Source organism: Nycticebus coucang, chromosome X (genome assembly GCF_027406575.1).
Source record: "Nycticebus coucang isolate mNycCou1 chromosome X, mNycCou1.pri, whole genome shotgun sequence".
In the NCBI taxonomy this organism is placed as follows: domain Eukaryota; kingdom Metazoa; phylum Chordata; class Mammalia; order Primates; family Lorisidae; genus Nycticebus; species Nycticebus coucang.
Window position 1 is genome coordinate 88,318,624 of NC_069804.1, and position 10,257 is coordinate 88,328,880.

The 10,257-nt window shown below is 39.7% G+C and overlaps 1 pseudogene; it reads right to left on the reverse strand.

The window, feature by feature from the left end:
- Positions 1 to 3,134: 3,134 nt before the first annotated feature.
- LOC128578428 (syntaxin-binding protein 1-like) lies at positions 3,135 to 9,764 on the reverse strand (annotated as a pseudogene).
- Between the last annotated feature and the right edge of the window lie 493 nt (positions 9,765 to 10,257).

Below are 10,257 nucleotides of genomic sequence, written 5' to 3' on the forward strand. Positions count from 1 at the left end.
GAAGGGGCAGTGATTTCTTTATTTATTAGACTCAAGTGCTTAGATACAGAATAGTACAAAGATGATACATGTTTATGCTTCAATACTTTAAAATACTGAGATTCTGATAATTTCAAGGTAAACAAGTTTAAAGATAGACTAATGTTTTTAAAATATCCTTTGATAAATTATTTTTATATAAATAACAGAGAAAGGGAAATTTGGACAAACAAGTTCCCGAAGCATGAGCACTGTTTGGTCTGAGGAACAAACAAGCAGTGGGAGAAAGGAACAGATGCAAACACAGCTGTGTCCTACAAAAATAAGATATCTTGGGAGGGAGAACACAGAGGGAGAGATCTGAAAACTCATCTGTGTGTAAAGGGGAGGTTTCAAAACTGTAAGAACACCACATGCATCTACTGGAAGGGCAGGAAACAGACTCTGAGAGGAAGGCAGGAGTGAAGAGAGGGCACACACCATGTTTGCAACACAACATGATACAAGGCTTCAGGAGGCCATGGGAGGCAAGGAACTTGTCGGGGTCCTGCCCCAAGAGCAGAGTTCATTGTGACCTGTACAACTGGTGGTGATCAACTGAAGAAATATGGAGTTAGAAGCAACAGTAAAGAAAGACAAAAGACAGAGTAGAATTAAAAGCAGGAGCTGAAGGATCCATTGCCCATCATGAGATTCCGGCAATGACCCAGAGTGTTTGCTCCACTCTGATTTTATTGAAGTCTATTTGCCCAGAGGGTAAGATAAGGGAGGGAACAAAGAGGTCAGCAGTTTCTGGGCTTGATCATATGAGCTTCTCTTGTTATTATAATTAACCTTAAGGGTGGCATTCAGTAATCTGAAATCTGAGCCTTGGATTGGAAGAGCCTCCTGCTTGAGGTCACACACACAGATTTCTAGAAAGGTGTTAAACTCAGCTAGTTCTCTGTGGAGTAAAATGCCACAAGCCTTAATCTCCTCTGAGGGAACTGTGGGAGGGAGGCATTTTCCTCCCATCACCACAGAGAATTTTCCTCTTCTGTAAGGGATATAAGCTCTTCTGCCCATATCTCAGGGCTAGAGCTACCACCTTGGTCTCTGCCCAATCTCCACAATGGGTATCTGCTTTGCCTGTTCAATGGGCAGGAAATGTATCTTTTATTAGGACTTGTCATACCTTCTTCTATGACCATTATTCTCCTCAGAGTGCTCACAGACCCAGCAGAGTGTTTGTAAACTGTATACCCAACAGGCTAGAATTTCAGAAAAAGCAAGAAGCTTGCTAGCAATAGCTAGCTTAAATGTAAACTAGCTGACTTTTCTTTGTTCTGACTCACTCAGCTTACTTTTTAGTTTTCCTCTTTTTGTGAGGGTATTTTCCTTTACCAAGAATGGGGTCTTCAGTCCCCATTCCCCCAGCAGAACTGGACAGGGGACTTTTTTTGTGACTTCCACTGCCATTATATTTCATGACAACAGTAGCAGAACAAATGGTGTATTCACCACTGGAGAATGAAAACTGCTGAGTCTTGAGGATGAGACATCCTTCTTGCATTTGTTTAATTTCTGCATTAGAGCTAAGTTTTTATACATCTAAGTTTTTATACAGGGAATAAATTGAAAATTTTCTCTTATAAGCATGATGACATACTACACAAAATAAAGTATTTGAAATATCTTAAACTGAGGAGAATCTGACAAAAGATACTTGCGAAGGGGGCACAGAGTCTGTATAAATCCAACAGACTATTCTCAGGCCAAGAACCTTCTCCACAGCCAAGGGCCCTCTAACCAGGGGCCTCCAGACCCATCTTTCCTAGTCCATTCCTGACCCTTGAACTAAGGTTGACCCTGCTAAGGAAGCTGAGCTATTAGGAGTAACACCTGGGGATGGAGGGCTCTGGTCAAGAGGTCAAGCCTAACTGCTTCTCCAGAAGAGACAAAGACCTCCAGTGTAAGTTTGATTTTTACTTCCCAGTACTGTAGACATATGCCATGGAGGAAGCAGGGTCAGACTATGGAGAATAAGACAGCCTGGCTTCAAAAGGACACCGAGCCTCTACTTAGAGCCGCACCACCTGGAACATGCCACTGGGAAAAGCGAAGAGGCTTTGTCACTCTTCAACTCTCATGAGATGTCCCCTGACTATCTGGGCAAAAGAAGAGACTGGGGGCAGGAACTGAAGTGAAGATAACAGAGCAATCCTCAGGGTGAAACACTCCAACAACACAGGCATCTCTGTGACCCCCAGCGAGAACAGAAACAACCCAAAATCAGTTTTAAAAATCACTCAAACTAAAAAAAGTAAAAATAAAGAAAAATAAAATCACTCAAATTTCTGCCTTTCCATACTCAAGCAATATGCACATGTTGCATAGGGCTATGTACAAGGTCACAGAATCAAATAACCGGGAAAGGTATCCATTCTAAACAATTCAAAACTCCTGCAGTACATCATCTGTACATAAACCTCTCCTTTTAGGATACATATATAAGATACTCTAAAAAAATACAATGCATTATTTTTTGTTTGTTTGTTTGAAACTAGAAGAGGGCATCATTAAACAGGAGAATGCAGTGGCAACAGTGCCATCCAGAACTTGTAGGGCTGAGGAGACAAGTCAGCAAAGTAACCGAGGGGCAGGGCGGTTGGGAGCTGCAGTGCACTGCAGAAGAGGAGTGTGTTTGGAGAGGTCGCTTTTTTTTTTTTAAGTTACATATACATAGATCATGAATACATTTATGCCTTTGTGGGATTCAATGTGTTGATTATTTGTACATATTGGAGTGCTTACATCCTACTAATTAACATAGCTTTCACCTCATTTACCTAATCACTGTGTTAAGACATTTTTGTTCAATACTTGATAGATTTGACTTGTACCCTTGCAATATGCTCCATAGGTGTGGTCCCACCGTTAATGCTCCCTCTATGGAACCAATCCCCTCCCTTCCCACCCCCCTCCCCTTCCCTCCTTCATCCTGGGCTGTAGTTGTGATTCATCTCTCATATGAAAGTGTGAGTGATTATAAATTGGTTTTATAGTAGTACTGAGTACATTGGATTTTTTTTTTCCATTCCTGAGATATTTTACTAAGAATATTTTCCAGCTCCATCCATGTAAACATAAAAGAGGTGGCTTATTTTTTTAACTGCTTATTCATCTGTTTTATTCGATTTCTTCAGCGTGTCCAGCAGTTTCTGTGGGGTGAGAATGTGCATGGATCCTATGAGCACCTCCCACTTTCTGCTGGCTTGGGTCATCTCTTGAGTGCAGTGCATCTCATTCAGGCTCACACCTACCAGGATGAAAATGATGAGACGGGGACCACAGCAGTACTCCCCTGGGGCCTTATTCTTATGCCAGTGCTCATAGTGAGTGCTGATAGCAGCAGTGCTAAAAGAGACAGAGGAATGAATGGAGATGGAAGGGTAGTGCTTGGTGTCAAGTTTGTCCTCAATAGTATCCTCCATGATGTCCTTAATGATTGGAGTCAAATGTGACAGCTGTTAGGTCTGCTCACTGACACACTCCTTCTGTTCTAGCTTGCTCCAGTGACACAGAGTGGAGTCTGTGACAATGAGCATGCCTAGGTGAGCCATGTTATAATGATCTCACTGTCCTGGGAGGTGGGGAGAGGATCTGGGCGTACTGGATCAGATGTTCAGGTTTTCCTCAGTGATGCCACTCTTTAAAAAGGTATAGACGGGAATGCAAAGTAATATGTTCCTTTTCAAAAGATGTTTGGAGAACACTTAGGGATCTAAAAATAGACCTGCTATTTGATACTACAATTCTTCTACTAGGTATATACCCAGAAGACCAAAAATCACATTATAACAAAGATATTTGTACCAGTATGTTTATTGAAGCCCAATTCATAATTGCTAAGTCATGGAAGAAGCCCAAGTGCCCATCAACCCACAAATGGATTAATAAATTGTGGTATATGTACACCATGGAATATTATGCAGCCTTAAAGAAAGATGGAGACTTTACCTCTTTCATGTTTACATGGATGGAGCTGGAACATATTCTTCTTAGCAAAGTATCTCAAGAATGGAAGAAAAAGTATCCAATGAATTCAGCCCTACTATGAAACCAATTTATAGCTTTTATATGAAAGCTATAACCCAATTATAGCCCAATAATATGGGGAAAGGGGAGAGGGAGGGGAAGGTAGAAGATGTGTGGAGGGAGGGTAATTGGTTGGACCACACCTATGGTGTATCTTACAGGGGTACATGTGAAATTTACTAAATTTAGAATATAAATGTCTCAACACAATAACTAAGAAAATGCCGTGATGACTATGATAACCAGTTTGATGAATATATTACAAATTGTATATAAAACCAGCACATTGTACCCTATAATTGCATAATGTACACAGCTATGATTTAATAATAAAAAAACATGAAAAAAGTAAAATAAAAAGATGTAAAGAAGAATGATGTGGATTTTGTCATAAGTGCTGATATTGGCATCCAGCAGAATGGGCACAATGGCTTGCATGTGGTCCTTAATCTTCTCTCCCTCGGCATCCACTCCCATGGCCAGGTCCTGCTCCACATGGCAGAGCTTGTCTATGGCACTTTGGTAATGCTTCATACAGTCCTCAGCAGGGTGCAAGAGGGTGGAGTACTTGCTGAGCTCTTTCTGGAATCTGGGCATCTTCTTCAGCATCTGGAACAGGTCTCGCATGGAGGTCTTGTCTCCAGTATTCATTCTTTTGCTAGAAAAAAAAATCTTTCAGAGACCAAGCGACTTCCTGGGACACCTCCGCCATGTGCTTGTGGCACAGCGCCATCCACAGGTCGTCATCCTCGTCCAGAAGCCATTCCTCTTTGATACCACTTTTCTCATACTTGTATACATCATTTTCAATAGGCAGCAAAATTGCAACTCAGAGCCTGAAAAGTCAGCTCGTGAAGCACAGGGGAGCTGGGATCTAAGCCTCAGTCCAAGATCAGGAGCTGAGAGTGGGCCTTGTCTTGTCCCCCCCCCCCCCATTGTTGGGTCATCAGCTTTATAGGCATCAAACTTGTCCGGAATTAGCTGAGCCACAAAGCCATTGTCCTTGTATTCCCCACCCCCGTACTGCACAGCGGAGTACTCCTTCAGGGTGGCACACAGAATTGTAATCTGCTCTGCCAGACGCTCCAATATGGAGTTCCTCATCTGAGCCTTGTGGGGACTATAAAAACTTTGGAAAGAGTCTGCACAGTCCAAGAAATACACCTGGGATTCATATGGGAGAAATGCAATGTAGATTTCCTCCAGAGTTTTGATAACTTTTGCAGCTCAAGATTTTGCCAGCTCACTAAACAAGGTATCTGGACAAGAGTCAGTGAAGAAGACATGTGCAGCCCAATATTTACCAGTTGGTAGGTCCTTAAAGTCATTGATGGAAAAGTGGACAGACTTCTCAGAGTAAGTGATGAGATATACAGCATCCAGGCTGGGGAGTGGCTTTCTGCGCTTGTTGATATTTCCCACAATTGCTATGCCTTTGGTCATGATGTCTGTCATCTTGCAGTAGGAAGAGGGAATCCTCAAGCTTAAATGATCCACCACCAACACCTTCCACTTCCCCTTCTTCTTAACCTTCTTTTTTAAAATTATTATTGTTGGGGATTCATTGAGGGTACAAATGTGTCAAATATTGACACCCCACCCATCGCCCTCCTTCCCTCTCTCTGCTCTTCCTTTCCCCCACCCCCTCCCTCCTTCTCTCTCTCTGCTCTCCCCTTTCCACACCCCCACCATGTCATTGTCATTAATTGTCCTCATATTAAAATTGAATACATAGGATTCATGCTTCTCCATTCTTGTGATGCTTTACTAAGAATAATGTGTTCCACTTTCATCCAGGTTAATACAAAGGTTGTAAAGTCTCCATTTTTTAATGGCTGAATAGTATTCCATGGTATACATATAACACAGCTTGTTAATCCATTCCTGGGTTGTGGGGGCATTTAGGCTGTTTCCACATTTTGCTGATTGTAAATTGAGCTGTGATAAACAGTCTAGTGCAAGTTTCTTTATGGTAAAAGGACTTTTTTCTTCTTTTGTGTAGATGCCGAGTAATGTGATTGCAGGATCAAATGGGAGGTCTACCTTGAGTTCTGTGAGGGTTCGCCATACTTCCTTCCAAAAAGGTTCTATTAGTATCAGTCCCACCATCAGTGTAAAAGTGTTCCTTTCTCTCCACATCTGTGCCAGCATGTGCAGTTTTGAGATTTTGTGATATGGGCCATTCTCACTGAGGTTAGATGATATTTCAGGGTGGTTTTGATTTGCATTTCTCTAATAATTAAGGATGATGGGCATTTTTTCATATGTTTGCTAGCTATCTGTCTGTCTTATTGAGAGAAGGTGCTGTTCATCTCTCTTCCCCATTGATATATGGGATTGTTAGCTTTTTTTCATGTGGATTAATTTGAGTTCTCTATAGATCCCAGTTATCAAGCTTTTGTCTGATTCAAAGTATGCAAATATCCTTTCCCATTGTGTAGGTTGTCTATTTGCTTTGGATGTTGTCTCCTTAGATGCACAGAAGTTTTTCAGTTTAATTAAGTCCCATTTGTTTACTTTGGTTGTTATTTCGATTGCCATGGCAGTCTTCTTCATAAAGTCTTTCCCCAGGCCAATATCTTCCATTGTTTTTCCTAAGCGTTTTTTGAGGATTTTTGTCATTTCATACCTTAAATTTAAGTCATTTACCCATCTTGAATCAATTTTTGTGAATGGAGAAAGGTGCGGGTTCAGTTTCAGTTTTTTGCATGTGAATATCCAGTTCTCCCAGCACCATTTATTGAATAGAAAGTATTTCCTCCAGTGTATGTTCTTGTTTGGTTTATCTAAGATTAGGTGGTTGTAAGATGTTAGTTTCATTTTCTGGTTTTCTATTCAATTCCAAATGTCTATGTCTCTATTTTTGTACCAGTATCATGCTGTCTCGACCACTATGGCCTTGTAGTACAGACTAAAATCAGGTATGCTGATGCCACACCTTTGTTTTTATTACTAAGAACTGCCTTAGCTATACGTGTTTTTTTCTAGTTCCATACAAAATGTAGAATCCTTTTTTCCAAGTCTTGAAAGTACGATGTTGGTATTTTAATAGGGAAGGCATTGAATCTGTACATTGATTTGGGAAGTATAAACATTTTAACAATGTTGATTCTTGCCAGACATGAGTGTGGTATGTTCTTCCATTTGTTAATATCCTCTGCTAGTTCCTTTCTTTGGGTTTCACAATTTTCTTTATAGAGATCCTTCACCTCTTCTGTTAGGTATATTCCTAGGTATTTAATTTTCTTTGAAACTATGGTGAAGGGAGTTGTGTCCTTAATTAGCTTCTCATCTTGACTGTTATTGGCATGTACAAAGGCTGCTGACTTGTGGACATTGACTTTATATCCCAAGACATCACTGTATTTTTTCATGAGTTCCAGGAGTCTTGTGGTTGAGTCTTTAGGGTTCTCTAAGTATAAAATCATGTCATCAGCAAAGAAGGAGAGTTTGACCTCCTCTGCTCCCATTTGGATTCCCTTTATTTCCTTGTCTTGCCTATTTGTATTGGCTAGAACTTCCAGCACTATTATGAATAGTAATGGCGACAGAGGACAACTTTGGTTCCATTTCTAAGTGGAAAAGCTTTCAGTTTTATTCCATTCAGTAAGATATTAGCTGTTGGCTTGTCACAGACAGCTTCGATCAGTTTATGAAATGTGCCACCTATGCCTATACTCTTCAGTGTTCTAATTAGAAAAGGATGCTGGATTTTATCAAATGCTTTTTCTCCATCTATTGAGAGGATCATATGGTCTTTGTTTTTCCTTCTGTTGATATGATGAATAACATTTATGGACTTGCGTATATTAAACCAGACTTGCATCCCTGGGATGAAACCTACTTGATCATGATGTATGACTTTTTTGATGATAAGCCATAATCTATTGGCTAGGATTATGTTGAGAATTTTTGCATCTATATTCATTAGTGAAATTGGTCTTAAGTTCTACTTTTTAGTTGGGTCTTTTCCTCATTTTGGCATCAGGATGATATTTGCTTCATAGAACACGTTGGGGAAGATTACTTCCTCCTCAATTTATTGGAATAATTTCTGCAGTATGGGAATAAGCTCTTCTTTGAAGGTTTGATAGAATTCTAGTTTGAAGCCATTCAGACAAGGGCATTTTTTTGTTGGGAAATTTTTAATTGTTTCTTTGACCTCAGTGCTTGAAATTGACCTATTTAGGAGATCTATTTTTTCCAGGCTAAGTCTAGGGAGAAGGTGTGATTACAAATGTTGATCCGTTTCCTTCACATTGTCAAAACTCAGGGCATAGAGTTTCTGGTAATATTCAGAGATAATCTCTTGTATCTCTGTGGCATCAGTTGTTATTTCCCCTTTATTATTTCTGATTGAGATTACTAGAGATTTTACTTTTTTATTTCTAGTTAGTCTGGCCAAAGGTTTATCAATTTTTTTTTTTTTTCAAAAAACCAACTCCTTGTTTCATTGATGTTCTGAATGATTCTTTTGTTTACAATTTCACTAATCTCTGATTTAATTTTGGATATTTCTTTTCTTCTGCTGGGATTTGGCTTAAATTGTTCTTCTTTTTCCAATTCCATAGATGACTTGTGGATTTGTTGATGCTGTCTTTCTTTTTTTTCAAATGTATGCATCTAAAGCTATAAATGTTCCTCTCGAGACTGCTTTTGCTGTATCCCACAGGTTTGGTAGCTTGTGTCTTCATTGTTGTTATGCTCAAGGAAATTAATGATTTCCTTTTTATTTCTTCCTGCACCCAACTGTCATTCAGCCTAAGGTTGTTTGATTTCCAACACTTTGTGTGGGATTGAACATTTTTGTTGGAGTTGAATTCCACCTTTAGTCCCCTGTGGTTTGAGAAGATGCAAGGTAAAATTTCAATTCTTTTGATTCTGTTGAGGTTTGTTTTATGTCCTAGGATATGATCAGTTTTGTTGAATGTTCCATGGGAGGATGAGAAGAATGTATATTCTTTAGCTTTGGGATGGAGGGCTCTATATACATCTATCAAGCACAGTTGTACTAGGGGCACATTTAAGTTCCTTATTTCTTTGTTTAATTTCTGTTTAGAGGATCTGTCCAGCTCTGTGACAGGAGTGTTAAACTCCCCTGTTATGGTGGTGTTATAGGATATCATATTGCTCAGACTAAGTAAGGTCTGTTTCAAGAATCTGGGAGCATTTAAATTGGGTGCGTAAATATTTGGGATTGAAATGTATTCTTGTTGTATTTTTCCCTTGACTTTTTTGACTTTACTTGCTTGAAATCCAATGTATCTGAAAATAAGATTGCAACCCTTCTTTTCTTCTGGATTCTGTTTGCCTGAAAAATTGTCTTCCAACCCTTAACTTTGAGCTTTAATGTGTCTTTTGAGACAATGTGTTTCCTGAAGACAGCAAATGGATGGCTTGTGTTTTTAATCCAATCAACCAATCTATGCCTCTTCAATGAGGAATTCAAGCATTTATTGAAATAATTGATAAGTGTGGTAGCATTCTATTCATCTTATTTTGTGAAAGTTCATTGCTTAGTTTTGTCTTTTGCATCATTGTGGAAGGTAGGTTCTGTCCTTTAATTTCTGGTTGCTTACTTTGCTGGTGGTCCCTTGTGATGGTCAGTGTGTAAAACAGGTTGAAGTATTTCTATACTTCTTAATCTTCTTTATCACATCATGCATGATCTTCACTCTGACCCTGGCTTTGAGACCAATGGGATCCATGGTGCAGCACAAGTCTCCAAGCTCTGACCCTCCTCAAATGATGCCTGTGAACTCCACTGCCTCCTCCCATTGGTGTTCTCAGCTACCTGCAGATTGCCACACAGCAGCCATGCTGACGACTGACTGATGCATGGACTCAACATGGGGTGCCTTGAGTTTTTCTCTTATGTGGGTATGTATTATATCAGCCGCTGGGTTCATATTAGAATTGAGTTCACTGGATACTTATTTCTCCATCCTTGTGATACTTAACTAAGAAAAATGTGTTTCAACTCTATCCAGGTTAATATATAAGATGTAAAGTCTCCATCTTTTTAATGGCTGAATAGTATTCCAGGGTATGCCTACACCACAGCTTGTTAATCCATTCCTTGATTGATGGGCATTTACGTTCTTTCCATAATTGAGCTGCAACAGTCAATTGCAAATGTCTTTATGATAATAATGATATTTTTTTCTTCTGGGTAAATGCCCAATAATGGGATTCAGAATC